Source organism: Thermobia domestica, chromosome 10 (assembly GCF_964235325.1).
Source record: "Thermobia domestica chromosome 10, izTheDome1.hap1.1, whole genome shotgun sequence".
NCBI classification, from domain to species: Eukaryota; Metazoa; Arthropoda; class Insecta; order Zygentoma; family Lepismatidae; genus Thermobia; species Thermobia domestica.
In genome coordinates, this window is record NC_137463.1 from 18,289,382 (window position 1) to 18,306,146 (window position 16,765).

Below are 16,765 nucleotides of genomic sequence, written 5' to 3' on the forward strand. Positions count from 1 at the left end.
CGGGTCATCCTAGCCAGTGGGGCTTAGCGTTGTAATGTAACAGGAGGGCCCCTTTGCGATTCAGAAGTGCTGACTCCAGAGTTTTGAGTTTTTCTTGAACACGGCGCAACTGCTTACAGTACACAGTTGCATTGATGTTCTGACCGGCTAATAGCAGTTCCTCATGCACGATGCCGCGAGCAGTACATCAATCATACATGAGGACCTTCATTTGGTGCAGTGCTGGTTTCGATTGTTTTGGAGCCGATTCACGGAATGCTAACCAATGATGACGCATCGTGTAGCTTCGTATAGAACCGACTGCTCATCATATGCCAACACCCTGTCCAGAAATGGCTCCTTCTTCAGACGAGGTATCTGCCCGCGTTGCCTTTTGGCCCGGAGTCAAATAATGTGTGTCCCATCGATCCAACTTGTAGTGCTTCCCAAGTTGATGGAGGTGCTGCCGAATGATTTCTCCACTCGCACTCACACGGTATTGTAGTCCCAGTTCCTCACATATCTGGCCACTGTTCGCCTCAATTGCTGCCTGAAGATATTCATTTTGTACATGTGTTGGTCTTTCGACATATGGCGCGTCTTCGAGTGTTTCTTCACCGTCTTTAAACTTGTTAAACCACCGCTGTACTGTCCACGTAGTTACGACACCCTCACCAAAGAACTAGCATATCTTCCACCCCGCTGCAGTGGCGTTTGACCCCGGTTTGAATCAATTGATGTATGTCTTTTATCTTTAAACGATATTACAGTTAAACAAAAATTAAGGATAAATAATAACTGGGATAATGAAAAGCTTGACGAGGGTGTACTTAGGCGGGATGATCAAAAGCTAAGGTTACAAGGCCGATATTTCTGGAGTTTGTCTGTTATAGAGGAATGAGGAGTGTGCGGCAAATTTAATAGATGGAGTTGGCAACTGTGTAGAATTTCAGCCACTCACCATCTATGGCGCTAGTTGATGTAAACACAAATGACGACTCGTTTGGAAAACTGGCGTCACGAAGAAGTCCGCTTATTTATTAGATTTCTGTGGGCGAAACATGTAACCGCGGCTGAAATTTACCGGTAGATGTTAAGTGTATGGCTATTTAAGGATGCCTTACCCCCCTCAGTGAACGCGACCAAGGTGGTTTCTCGGTAATTTTACCTTCACCAGAGTTATAACTCATACTGTGAGCTAGTCAGGGTTTCCAGGCCTTACTGCCACACCTTTATTCTCATTCATGCGGATCATGAGAAATAACCCTATTGTGTTTCATAGATTTTTCTGTGAGTAGCTAACTTTCCGGAATTTCCTTGTATTTTTGTGAATTTCTCTTGTTCTTTTGGAAATCTTTTGTTGATTCCGAAATAGCAGGCGGTCTATTGTTCCGAAACGCACCAAATACGCTCGAGCCTACGTATTAAGCGCGCTTTTATTGCTTTCGCGTTTCAACGCGTTGTGATTAGCCACAAAAACTGTGCGAACGCATCGACTAGCCGTGCACTTAAGGAGAAACTGTACAGCATATTGCAGAATGGTGTCGAAAGTTTGCGGCTGGTAGAGAAAACATCACCGACAAGGAGCGCAGTGGTCGACACAGCACGGCTTCAACAGTTCTGAACACAACTCGCATGGAAGATCACGTTACAGCATCTGATGCCAGAATTGGGAATGTCATTCCGAAGCATTCGTTACATTGTGTACGGTAATATGCACTACGAGGAGGTGAAACACTGCGTAACAACGTGGCTGAACACGCACGGACAGGATTTTTACCAGGAGGGAATCTTCAAACTTATCGCACGATGCGACAAGTGCCTCAACCAATATGGGTACTATGTCGAAAAATAACCTAATGTATGTACTATCTATTGGTTGTGTAGGTTATATGAAATAATATATATACACGTTTTACTGCAGGCTTTGCAACCTTACTTTTTGATCAACCCTCGTAGTATCAGTTTCATCTTAATAAATGGCTTGTTATCGTTTAACATCATTTTTTTTTTTTAGGTTTACAAAAAAATTCGTTTTTCTCGAAATCTACACATGAGAATTTACACACGTCTACGTCATGGGCGCCTGAAGGGGAGGGCAGGGTGGGGACCGATCCCACCTCCCTCTGGCTCACGAAAACGTATTAAATTTCTTAAGATTTTCTTAATACAATTGCAAAATACCAAATATAATATAGCAACCATGGATTTAAGCCCCCCCCCCTAGAAAATTTTCTTTCGGCGCCCATGGTCTAGATCATATTGCTTAATAATGTTCTGTGTATGTTTCATCTTTGGATTTTTTTTTTTTCGTTACACGCTAACTATATTGTATAACTTAAAATTGTGGTGTGTCATTCAACTGTGTAAATGTGAAATTTGGAATATTTGGAGCGTATAAAACGCAAATACAGGAGAGAAAAGTTTTAATTTTATTACCATTGTGTTTCTCTCTTTCTTTCTATGCTGACGGTAATAGAGAAATAATATATGATATAAAATAGGATATATTTTAACTTCCACAACGCTCCGTGACACGTGAATTTGCTTTGTTGTTCTTTACGAGACATATAAACAACGGGGAGTCCATAAAAATGGATAATGGTTGTGTCTAACTGCCTATACCAACAGGATATTATTAGGAAGACTGTAAAACGAGAATTCCGTGCATTCTTGTCTGTCAAAATATATATTCTTGGGCAACAGCTATCTTGCTTCAACTACTTTGAAACAAACGCTATGTGAAATATGCATACGATACACTTCACTAAAGCTAGACAATTTGCTTCTGAATTTTGTTGTCTGACAGGATTATAATGTACTTGAAAAATTCTAACATCCCACAGAATTACTTAGGTCATCCTTCAGTTGGATGAACATTTTATATCGTACACAGTTAGTTAATAGAGAAGTTGCTCAACCAAGGGACTTTTTTAAAATATGCATTTTATTTTAGCGAAATGGAAATATTTGTGCAAAGGTGAAGAAAAATTATGTTCCTGATAATTAGAGAGTTTCGCCGAATGGCTCATTTTGTCTCGTGGTAGCTGCTGAGTACGTATCATTCATTAGTGATGTGAGGTGGAAAATTTTCCGCTATATTTTTCCGGAAAATTTTCCTTTCTAAAAAAATATCAGTAATCAAGTAACAATTCTTCAGCAATCATAAAATTGGTTGAATTCATGTACAGAAATGTAAAAAAGTGAAAGATCGTTTAAAGAATCTGAAAATTTGCATGGATCAGACAATTTTCAGTACTATGTAGGAACAAGTTAAACAATTTTTCCTGAATCGAAATATTTTCTCTTATATGGAAAAATTGAAGAAGTAGAGAAAAACACTATGTAAATTTTTACTTTCCAACTTGAAATATTAGAAAATTTTCTGGTTCCCGTAATCTAATTGGAAAATTATAATTTGTTGCTGTCTAATTTTCCTCTACAGGAATTGTATATCTCAATGTGCAGTTAAATATAATGGAAAATTTTCCACCTAACATCACGGCTAAACAACGATATAGAAATACGTGGAGTATGTTTTTATGAATCGGAATTTTTTTTCCGTTTCAAAATTTTCCGGAAAATTTTCATCGCTGTACAGGACAGACAATTCTTCGATTCATGAAAAATTGTTTCATTTGTTCTTACATAGTACTGAAAATTGTCTGAGCCATGAAAATTTTCAGATTCTTTAAACGATCTTTCAATTTTTAACATTTCTATACATAAATTCAATCAATTTTATGAATACTGACAAGCAAGGGGCGCGATATCGAGACTCGAATTGCGCAATAAGAGTTACATATACTGAAAGAGCATCAGGTAGTTAGTAAGTTAGCAAATTATTAGCTGCAGTCCGCCAGTAGGGAAAAAGTTATGGAACTGTAAAGTTCAGAGCCTGGCGTACGAAAACCATACAAAACTTAGCATTTGGCTTGTTCCTCTTTGTATTGACAAGAGATAATGAATTCTAACGTATTCCCATCACAGAACATGATGTTTGACATAAGAAAATCTGTATGAGAAGAATTGTTAGTGTTGCCATCCATAGAATTTACAGTGTTGCCAGAATAAGAATAGCTTGCAAGCAAATAGTACGTGATCGGAACTTGCGTTGCACAATACGGGTTATAAAGTATATTCTGAAAGAGCATCAATCATGAAGTGACCACGTTATTAGCTGCAGTCTGCTAGTAGGGCAAAATTATGGGGCTGCGAAGTGAACACGAGAGACTATGGCAAACAGAAGGAATAACCTGTTTGTGTGTGCAATAGCAAATGTTATTTGTTTGAGAGAAAGAGATAGCTATGTAAATGACAGTGTAAAGCCACACAATTGATATGAAGAGCAGAAAGTATCGAGTGATCCAAACAAAAACAGTTAGTACAATATGCACAACGGATGATAGCCAGCGACGCGCAGTGATAGCACATTTCTGTGGTAAGGGAGTCAAAACAGTACTGAATTGGTGTCTGGAATGCTTCCATTGCGATGTCCAGGTATCCCGCTTTATAGAAAGCAAAGCGAATCATGTTGCGGAACAAGGGAGCGCAGAATTGGTACAGCGTGAACGACTGGAGACGCAGGAAATTGTCTCGGTGCCAGATGTTCGTTTCCTGCGCCAAGACAATTGTGTCAGTGACGAACTTGACAATGTTCTTGTAAGGACGGAAAAAGTTCACGTCCAAGGGCTGCACCAGTCCTGTACATCCAGCCGGGATCTATTGCTTCCTAAATGTGACATTTGCAGGAACACATTTATCGGAAAGCTCGTCCTCTTTGTTTGGGGTCCACGAGTCCACGCTCCGGGAGACTTGCCATTGGTGTCATCTATAGAATTACAGTATTGCTAGAATACCCTACACTCTTCGTTAAGGCACGGACTACAAGAATGAATTCAACGGCGTTGGATGATATATCACTGACAACACGAACCGAGTTTTACGATTCGCTATGCTCGGCATTTGTGTTTTCTGTCTGTCGGTATGCCTCACGATAAATGACCAACGAACAAACGGATTCGAACTCGAATGATATTTTCACAGGTTTATCGTGAGGTCTACTTTGCGAAGCACCTTCATACTAGTGTTCTCTTGGTAGCTTTTGCACTTCTGTTTAAATAATATTCTGTAATGTTAATACAAGTATATTATAACTACTTTGATTCTTACAAACTAAATAACGTATTATGTAAAACGTAGCTCCGTGCGAACCACGAAAACACGATGTCACAAAACACCTTTCTGCTCACTCTTTCATTCGCTGCAAACCAAGCTTTTCGCGGTATTCTTATTCGGGCAACACTGTAATTTCTATGGATGGCAACACTGACAATTCTTCTCATACAGATTTTCTTTTGTCAAACATCATGTTCTGTGATGGGAATACGTTAGAATTCATTATCTCTTGTCAATACAAAGAGGAACAAGCCAAATGCTAAGTTTTGTATGGTTTTCGTACACCAGGCTCTGAACTTTACAGTCCCATAACTTTTTCCCTACTGGCGGACTGCAGCTAATAATTTGGTAACTTACTAACTACCTTATGCTCTTTCAGTATATGTAACTCTTATTGCGCAATTCGAGTCTCGATATCGCGCCCCTTGCTTGTGAGGAATTTTTACTTGATCACTGATATTTGTTAAGAACGGAAAATTTTCCGGAAAAATATAGAAGAAAATTTTCCACCTCACATCACGGCTAAACAACAATGTAGGAATAAGTGGAGTGTGTTTTATGAATCGGAAAATTTTCCGTTTCAAAATTTTCCGGAAAATTTTCATCACTGTACAGGACAGACAATTCTTCGATTCATGAAAAATTGTTTCACTTGTTCCTACATAGTACTGAAAATTGAGCCATGAAAATTTTCAGATTCTTTAAACGATCTTTCAATTTTTAACATTTCTATACATAAATTCAATCAATTTTATGAATACTGAGGAATTTTTACTTGATCACTGATATTTGTTAAGAACGGAAAATTTTCCGGAAAAATATAGAAGAAAATTTTCCACCTCACATCACAGCTATACAAGGATGTAGGAATAAGTGGAGTATGTTTTTGCGTATCATATTTCAATTAAGTAAATCCCACGTTAAGCGAGTTTACATATCCAGACTGCTAACTATGAAATCATTTACGATCACTGCAACCTCAATTATTTCACGGATTCAAGCCGTTTTATATAAGTCATTAGGACGTAAAGTCGAATGTGATTTATTCGAAAAATACTTTTATACATTGCAAGAGCTTTAACTTCCAAATATTCACCGCAAACACATAGTCGTATCGGAATAAACAAAAGCGATTGTGAGCAGTAAATTACTTTACACAAAAGTCAAAAGAAGTTTTGCGATTGAATACGACATGGTCGAACGTTTTGGGTTAATAATCTATCAATCACATGTTTATGTGTTCAAACTCTGTAGGAAGTCAAGTGTGTTCCGATATTCATCCGCAGACTGAGAACATTTCTTTGAATAACACCTTGATAACTCGTTTTCATTCAAATTTGATCAGATGAAACATTAGATAAATTGCAAATCTAAAATCCATAGCTGAAAACAAAATATTATGTATGTTCACTATTACATTATTTTCTTCTGATTTGTAACGAAAATCTGTTTATAAGCAATGGTGATTTCAGGAGATTCTCCCTGGGCAGATTGTCAATATACGGGAGGAGGGAGTAGTGCTAAAACACTGGTAGTCCACATTGAGCATGATCGAAGATATGGTCCCAAATAGAGAAATTTCTTAGCTCGAGGGGAGCTTAAATTCTTCCTCAGGTCACCCTCTGAAATCATCACTGTTTGAAAGGTTTTCTTAACAAATGGAACATAACATTATTTTCTCGTTCTACATTTTCAAATGGCAAAATCGCAAGTTATAGAGAATTATAATAAAAGTATAACAAATTATAATACTAATTAAGTATATATAAGTTATCGATTTCTAGTCGGATTAAAACTCGAATATTTTTTCGGATTGCATTTTAAAGTATGTTCTCTATATATAATTCTGATTAAAAAGAAATCTTAACTCCAATTACTTAATCAATATTTTATTGATATACTTTTATTGTAATATTTTACTATTCAGTTTGTATACACTTCATTTCCCAAATCAAAATCTCGCAAATGCATATTGAATGAATGCATATTCGCAAATAAATTATCATTTACTTTACGTAAATGGTGGATCGCTTCATTTTGAACTTCGTACTTTAACAAATAATAATAATAATTAATAATAATAATAATAATAATAATAATAATAATAATAATAATAATAATAATAATAATAATAATAATAATAATAATAATAAAATCATAATCGTATTTTTATCACAAAATTTCGGGAGTAGTAAATAAATGATTTAAACGAAATCAAAAACTACTTATTCTTTCTACATATATACCTTTTTTGGTCTCTGTTCGAAATTCTATTTAATCAAATCCGATAGAAACACAAACAGAAGAACAGATAAAGAAACAAGTAAAGAAAACAGATAAAGAACAGGCAAAGTAAAACATTGTACTCTTCTGGGACTCGAACTAACTTTTAATGGTGCTTTATGATTTACAGCCGAATGCCTTAGGTTACTCGGCTAGAGCAACAACTTGGAATTGCAGCAAACGTCTTTCGAGTTGCACTTCTTGTTAGAGGATGAAATGTATTTTGTATTTTCTGAAGTTTAAGCCTATTTCGCCCTGATTTAATATGCCTATTCATTTTTTAATGTTTACGGTATTCATTATTTCGACGAATATGTTATTGATATGGGTTCTATTACATATTCGTTCATAAATATTAATATAAATTATTAGGATTATTTAGATCTTTCATGGAAATTCAGTGATGCATGCACAATAGACAGAGAATGCAATTGGAAGTAAGTTCGACAGGGATGCTCTTTCATACCAATATTATTTAATATCTAAGTAGAAAAGATAGCGAAAATAGCCTAAATAATGAAGATGGCACTTCGGTAGGCAGTAGAATGATTAGATGTAAAATGTTTGCAGATGATATGGCGCTTGTTGCGGAATCTGGAAAGAAAATCAATAAGATCTAGAAAACTTAAGCAAAGTCTGTCAAGAATATCGGATAAAAATAAATATTAGAAAGACAAAAGCCATGGCGATTGGAACGAAGGGTTCGGTGTGAATATAGAAATAGGAGGGGAAAAATAAAGCAGGTTACTAGTTTTCGATACCGAGTTAGTATTATTAGTAAAGGCCGGATTTTAAGGTGCAAAAATATGGTAGGAAAAGGGAATAAAAGGGGCTGAGAAATCATTCAAAAAGGTGCAAAAAAGGTGCTAATAGGATATCTTTATTAAGAGCTATAGTACACAGTTACATGAACATTCTTTATTCATTACACCAACAAATATTGTTAAAGTCCTGGCTTTAAACATTTGACATAAATTGCAAAATAGTTTTATTTAATCCCAAACTTGTACAACATTCAACATTCTTGTAATAAAATTGTGGTTAAAAACAACTCGGTATTTTAAAAAAGAAAACTTTAATTTAGCAATATTGTAGCTTGAGAAACCATCACATATTTTTGGGTCTTCAGAAACTGGTTATACTTGATTATGCACAAAATTTCTATATTTTCAAATGTTAGTTTCTGTTGCTTGGAGCTCAGGAGATCCTTGTCTGTGGAGAAAATTGGCTCGACGTCAACGGGAACCAGTGGTACACATCTTGTAAGCGCATGGACAGGAAGTTCAGTTGACGTTGCAAAGGTTTTTATGTCCGGATTGTTTCGTAAATTCAGTTCAAATTTATCCCCAGCAAATCCGACAAGATTGTGTCTAAATTTATGGAATGTTATGTGTAAACTAGATTGAAAATAAAACATTATTCTGTGCAGATGTTTTTTTTTAAAAAAAGAGAGAAAGAGACAATAAAGGTGCTGAAGGCTAAAAGAAGTAACAAAAAGGAAAATTTTATGACTCTAGAGAAAAAGGTGCGACATTCTCGAAAAAGGAGCAATAAAGTGCGTTCATTTCAGTTCGTTTTATGCCCGGAAATACATATTTTGAACTTTGGTTGTTATAACAACTACATTTTTAGAAAAAGTGCTGCACCTTAAAATCCGCTCTCTAATTATTAGTAATGATACGAAATGCGAACGTGAAATAAAAGCAAATATAGGAATGCCAAAAGAAGCCTTTAGGAGAAAAAAAAAGACTGTTTTGTGGGATCTTAAATAAAGAGTTGAGAAAAAAGACTCGTAAAATGCTTCGAACAGAATATTGTACTGTATGGCCAGAAACAAGAACATTATGCAAAATGTTGAAAAACGACTGGAAGCTTTAGAAATGTTGGTCTGAAGAATAATGGAGTTAATTAGCTGGGTCGAGCGGAAAACGAATGAGAGGGTGTTAGAAAGGATGGGGGAGAAAAGAACAATTTTAGATATTATTAAGAAGAGGAAGAGAAACTGGTTGGGACATTGGCTAAAAAGGAACTGTGTTATAAGGGACGTGCTAGATGGTATGGTGGAAGGAAAGAGAGGAAGAGTGAAGAAGGCTACAATTGATAGACAGTATTGAAACAGAAAAATCGTAGGTGAAGACAAAGAGGTCAGTGAAATATCGTGGAGTATGGAAGCTTCTCAGTTGTTTCAAGTGATCCGCCAACAATGGCAGAATATTTATAATGATGATGTACAGTAGAAACAGAAAGATCTACTTTACTGATATTTTTGATACGAGTCATAACGCAAATTTCTAACAGACTGTCAAAATGCTTCGCTCCAAAGGCTGTAATGGGAATTTGCTCTGCTATGGGAATTTATAGGCCAAGCAACAATAGAACAAACTGCCCCTCAGATTGCTAGGGATCAGAGCTGTAACAAAAAAAAAAAAAAAAAAGTCAAGAAATGGATTTTGCGACATTAAGAGTATTTCACGTCTCGACCAAGAAGTGGGAGGTCTAAAGTGACAACTGTCGCTCAAAATAAAGCGTTAGTTACGGAAGTAAGAAACAGACTTCTACGCCACACGCATATCCTCTTTGACAAAGCCAGGGAATATAATTGTTCTCATAAAACAATAAGGAAAAGATTATTGGAGATTTGTCTAAATTGTTAAACACCCGCTACAAGACTCTTCTTTCTAAAACTCACATGGACAAGCGAATGGAATGGGCATAGAAAAACATAAGCCAACCTCAATCAGATTGGGACTTATTCATCTGGACCGAGGAGAAGCTTTTCAAGTCTAACAAGCAAGGCAGAGTTATATTGTGTTGATCACACAGAACTAAATATGTCGATCAAAATGTTATCAGAACTTCGCATTCTGGACGAATATCAACACACTTCTGGAGATATATGACGGCTGCTGGTCCTGGAGGTTGGTTGGAGTGCCTGGAGAATGAACAGCAGTGTTTATGTTAATATCCTCGATCTTCCTTAGAAAGAAATTTCCCTGAACAAGAGGTGTATCTTCATTCATCTTGACTCTGGAACTACTACTTAAATTAATACTTTTCTGACAAGAGTATATACTTATTTATTAAAACAAATATGGCGTAGCAGTTTCAAAAACTTAACGTTATCTTCATCAGACATTAACTGGAAGAGATATCTTCATAACATTAAATTGTTATAGTGATATGATTTTTAATTGTTTTTTTATTTAGTTTCAAATGTGTATTTATTACCTGTAATAATAAGATATTTACAACTTTTGAATAGAAATTTGAATATTACTTTTAATTGTTATATTTTATAATTTTAAATTTTAATATGAAATAATCATGTATTGTTATAATTTACTGTTTCATTTCAAATTTATAATATTACTGTTTTCTTAATCATTATTATTTTTACTTTTTCTCTTATTATTATTATTTTAATAAATTATTCCAAATATAAGTTAAGTTTAAAATTTCCTCTCAATTCAATGTTCTAAAATTTCATTTCATTTGTATTGCTTCTCTTAATAATTTTTCATATCCGTGCTTTTTCTCCTTCAATTCGTTCTATCTATTTCATAATTCATATTTGAAGTCCATTTGTCCAGTTTATTAATCTTTCACTTCTTTCTCTCTTAATCCTTCGCGCTTCTTTCCTTTTTCTTATTATTGTTCTGCTCTCTTTCTCTAAACCTTGTACTCCTTCCCAATCTATAGCATACCCTGTTTCTTTAACATGTTTGTATATAGTGTTATTTGGAATTAACTGATATTCTCGGAGTTCTTCCGTTTCCTCCCACTTTCTTCATTTCACCTTTGCATTCATTACTCATCATCACCATCTTCTTTAGCCTAGCCTGCATAACAGGGCTGTCAACTGTACGAGTTTCGCCCGTATTGTATGGGTTTAACAACTCAGATACGGGTGTACGGATTGCTATTCAAAATGTACGGGAGGATTAATCATTGTAATAATTTTGACACTGGTTTTGATACTTTCTTCGTTAAGATGTTGTTGTACTTAAAGGATGGTATGATTTGGAGCTCTGCAAAGCTTGGTGTATAAACGTCTCATCGTACGGAACCTGTTTTACAATTTCTTATTTCTATACTTGGTTGGCAACACTGGCAAACTGGGGTCCTTGGGAGAGGAATATGTCTAAAATATATTTTCTCTAGTGAAGAATGATGTTTATGCCACGTTTTCATGTATATACATCGAGTGGTACAGAAACCATCTGCCACGTTGTATTTACAATTCGTTGACAACACTGATGAAATGGGTACGTTTAGGTGCAAAGTTATATTATCAAATCCTTACTCGAGTCATATTCTAGCAATGAGTCAAACAGGAACATTATGGGCTCATGGGCTTATGTGTGATGCATCGAAACATTCATTTTTATTTCTGTCGAATATACTATACATAGGGTCACAAACACCAACAAACTGACCCCATATAGGGTCAGTTTGCGGGTTTGCCCGTGATTTGAAAACGGTTTTGTTCTTTTCACGGCAAGAGCTTTCAGACGATATATAGATTTTCCCCAGGTACATGGTCCCTGAATGGAATCATCCCTAGTGAGTGGAAGGTAAAACACAACTTTCAAAAGTTCTTCTTCAGCGTAACTATTTAAACTCCATCTATCGCAGAGGTGCCCAAATAATTCGAAAGATTAACGAAAGTGAGGGTTAAATTATGACAATGTGAGTATACATACAATGGAAGGTTGGTTCCGAAAATTCTGTCGTGGTGACTTTGCTTGTAGGATAAGGAAAATCACTAAATTCGTCTAGTTTCTGGATGTTACGAATTGAAACTGATCCCCGAAACAAATCTGCAAAAAATGACGAGAGTTTGCGGAGAAACTAAGCGTTGCTCATTCGGTAGAAGCATACCTTTGGAGAAGCTAGAAAAGGTGAAAAGGCAGACAAATTGACTAAGAAACAAAGAATTCGACGCTTTAAATCTACTCTAAAGACACTGCTGCTCAGTAGCGTTGCCAGAATTTTTGTTAGGGGGCCTTAATGTATATATATATATATATATATATGCATTTGTTGTACCAGAATATTTAGTTTTAATAATAATAATAATACATCTTTTTCTTACCCTTCTTTAAATAATTCTTCGTTGTTTCTCGATCGCTATTTTTGCACATTTTCTTCGCCAAAATTAACAGCACTACTACTTTTTTTTCTACCCACTTTTCTAGAACGTTTTTCGAGTATTTCTCTAAATTAATATATTGTTTAGATTTTCCCATTTTTTTGTTTCTTTTTTCATTTTCCTGATCGAAATTAATACAATTATTTTCCCCCCACTTTAACACTTTTGTAAAACATTTCCTGACATTTTGCAATCGCAAAATAAGTTCTTATTTCGAAATTCTAAAGATGTCTAACTCAAGCAAATCTTCTGAACTGCTCTAACGGATCGAACATCAGAGATTGCTGTGAGATATTCAGAAGCTAAAAGTCTTTACTTTTGTTGTATACTCTCTCCTGTTAACAATTTTCCCTCAAATATTTATACCTGAATGAAACCAAAACAACGTTTTTTTTTTTCATTCTATTTTTACGCCTCCTTTCTTTCTTTCTTTTTTGACTTGTAGGTTAAAAGGAAACTAACTACTGAGCAAAGACGCCCATCAGGAGGGCAAGGTGGGGCGTTCGCCGCTCCCTAGAGGAAATTGTATTTCAGAATATCGAAAATCCAATAGAATTTTTACATTAGTTACAGCAAAATTTGAAACTATTTTGAAACGTCACTTATACTTGCCCGCCCTTGAAAACCACCACATGGGCGCCCTTGCTACTGAGTATTTACTGAAATTCATTGATTGGCGCATTCTTTGATGCCAATTGCGGCTAAAAATGAGTGGTATTAAATCGACATTCCTGTTGTATTAAATAGTTAATCCTATTGGGAACAGCCGTGAATGATAAAAAATGGACGATTAAGGGTCACGTGTTTTGTTATTTTTTTATCCAGGTCAATGATTTATTGGGCTAAAATATATTCATTCCCACAACCCTTCAACTATGGCAAAGTATTTTTTTTTTTGGGGGGGGGGAATCTCCTTTTATGATTGGAAGGGAACTGATTCTTTTCAGCACTGCCCAGCTTAGTCTGGAAAGTCTTTGGGTCAAAGAAGACACGTGAAAACTGTGCTCGTTGCTATGCCAAACAGCAGAACAATAACTTCAAGGTCATCATACGCATATAGGTCCTGAATATCTTTCCCTTCTTCCCTTTGAACAGCAGGGATTTCTGGGAAACTCGATTTCCATATTCCCAAAATGCAAACATTTTCAAGAATAAAGACAACGTTGGCAAACACAGCTTATATGGAAACTGTTTAGTGACATTTTGTTTTGAAATAGAGTTCATGAAAAGCAATTGCTGTTTCTTCCGAGAAAAATTTACGAATATCAAAATACCGAATTACATTGTCGGAACCCTTTTGGGGGCCCTGCCCCCCTTCGATTCCCCTTCCCTACGACACTCCTGCTGCTACTTCTGTGCTACGAAAGAGATATTCCGGATTCCGGAAAATTTCGTGCATCCCTACTTTTGTTATATTCCAGCATATTTTTTATATTGTTTTATTTCAGCCTTGTGTTTGTGTGATTTAAAGTTAAACCTATATTTGAGAATCGAATATTCTTTGATTAATCTAAAATTACTCATGGCCATACCAGGAAAATACCACTAATGACATATCACTGGAGGTCTCACACTTATTAATATCTCAACGATTCACTTAGCATCGTCTATTTAGGCTACTACATAACGTGCAGGATTTTTTTTAATATCCTGAGTACGGCGAGTCCACAGAAAATCCTGGGTAGGTCCTATGGCTCTGGCGACTACAGTCGTATTGCAAGGCTGAAGAAACTTTTATATCAGGTAATAAATTGCAGATTAAATCGTATATTTAATTATACCAGGGAGCAGAAAGAAACGCAGTGTTTGTACTCAACAAACAAATATTAGTACAAACAATCAACTATTTTTTTTTTTTTTTTGTTCTGTTCCTTGGATATTCAATGAGATTTGATATACAAAGTAGCATTTTTGTGTTACATCTAGTCTGCAAAGCAGTTTTTTTAAATAAAAAAAATGGACATTTTTTTTCGAAAATCGAGACGAGGGTAATTTTCACGACACTTTTCGTCTCAGAAACGAGAATAGGATTGTCATGTTATTTGTCTCGTCTCGAATTGAAAATGTACTTCTCGTCTCACTTTCGAGACTAGAATCGATACAAGAAAATTTTCTGCTTGTGGGTAACACTACCTCATCGAATTTCCAAAAGTCCTCTCAAATGGGGTTACTTGAAACTTAAGGGCAACTTGAGACAGAACGATACGTTATTTTTAAAATTTTGTGTTGGCTACATTGTCGTGAGACGAAGGCATATTGTGAAGGCAGCTTACCTCTGGAAGGTACTAAAGAAAACAGCAAGTAGTCTACTTATTACCCAGTTATTTTACAATTAATATTGATATGAAGATATAAATGAGCTTTTGAGGAATCTATTTTCATTACCTTTATAATTACCCATTTTTTTCGTAAGGGATTTTTTGAACTTTGAAAATTTATTGCCTAGAGCCTACCTTAGTGTGTTTGATAGAGGACTGAATATTCATTTGTGCAGTGTGGCCAGTCCTTTCTCACATATAATTTAATTTTCCCAAATGAGGAGTAACTTGAGACAAAAAGGATAAAGTGAGACACTAGAGAACTTTTAATTGGATAATAAATTACTAATGAGAAGAAAAATGAGGTAAACTTCAAATATATGAATTCTTTGTGTTGATCTAAAACTAAAAGTCGTTACGTGGAATCTACCGATGAGTCTGAATCTACCTACTTACTTCAAGACTCAAATTTTGATTATATTCTCTTAGATGACAGTGTAGATAACAGTAGCCATGAAGTTTCGGAATGAAAAATTCCACCAAGTGATTTTGACTAAGGTGAAGGAGTTCTTTCCCTGGAAGAAATTACAGAGGAGGACTTTGCTGTTGTCAAATTAATCTATGACTTAAATACCAAAAGGCAGAGGAAAAAGTATTTTGTAGTCTAAATTACAGGAAAACATGGTTATGGTAAACTTCATGCTAAAGTCTCAAAATAACAACATTTATGTTTTTTTTTTCTGGTATTGATGAAAACGAGGTCAATTTTAAACTTAATGTTCGTAACATTTTCCTCTCAAAAGTCTTGAGAGGGAGATAACTTTTTCGATATAGCTCTATAGACGTCTGATTGCAAACTTTAATCTTTTTACTTGTCTCTGAACATATATTTCATCCAATAAAATTATTTTTCTGCTTTGTACTGTGTGTGTCAAGTAGCCCTTACGATGTATAACTTATGACAGTGTTTGATTTCCCATCCTTAATTACAGATTGCTGTTCCTTTTGTCATTGTTTCTCCAACTTGATGGGTATCTTGAGATACACACACACTTGGGCAACTTGAATTTTCCTGTGCCTATGAGAAAACTACAAGTATAACTTACGATATTCTGTTTTTCTTTTACATATCGTATGCAGAACGGACTTCTGAGCATGTAAATTTTGGCATATATGGCATAGTTTTTTTTAGCAACTTCAGATTGAAAACTTTAAAAATGTCTCACGTAACCCTATTTGACAGTCCTTCCTTAGTGGTACTTTTCGTCACAAGTCCTATGCACTATTAGCTTAAGCGACTTAGCCTGAGCGTTGATCACTTAGTCAGCGACTCATTCAGGAAACCTAGATAATTTTCGGTTAATCATGTAAAATTACATGATCTTCCCGCGGGTTTAGGATTTTGCATAAAAGCCTTTGGTGCCCATGATCCCTGAGTGAGAGCATTGAACTCATTAGGGTGATTCGAGTTCCACTTGAAACTATACGCAATAGCGTTAATCCAGGTTTGGCCAGGGACGATGGAAAGGGGAGGAGGGGAAATAGTCTACCGATATAAGAATTTCATGTTTTTTGGTAATACATTAGTAAAATTTTTTTAAAAAGTATATGCATCTGAAATTCAGAGGGGCAATTACACCTGCCCTCCCAAATGATGCCCTTGAACTATAGGTTGACATGTCATATGAAGGGTAAGGGGAAAAAACAAGGAAATGTCCATGTGCGTGCTTTTTCGGGTGCTTTGTTCTATCTGTTGGTGACATGCCATGCATGCGTAGATGTAGAAATATCCATGTAAAAAGCAGGGGAGTAATAATCGCCCACTTTAGGCAAATTTTTCCGCCCCCTGGAGCGTGGCGCCCGCCGCCAAATTTTGCGCCCCCGGGCGCCCGGCGCCCATTTTTGGGGTTACGTG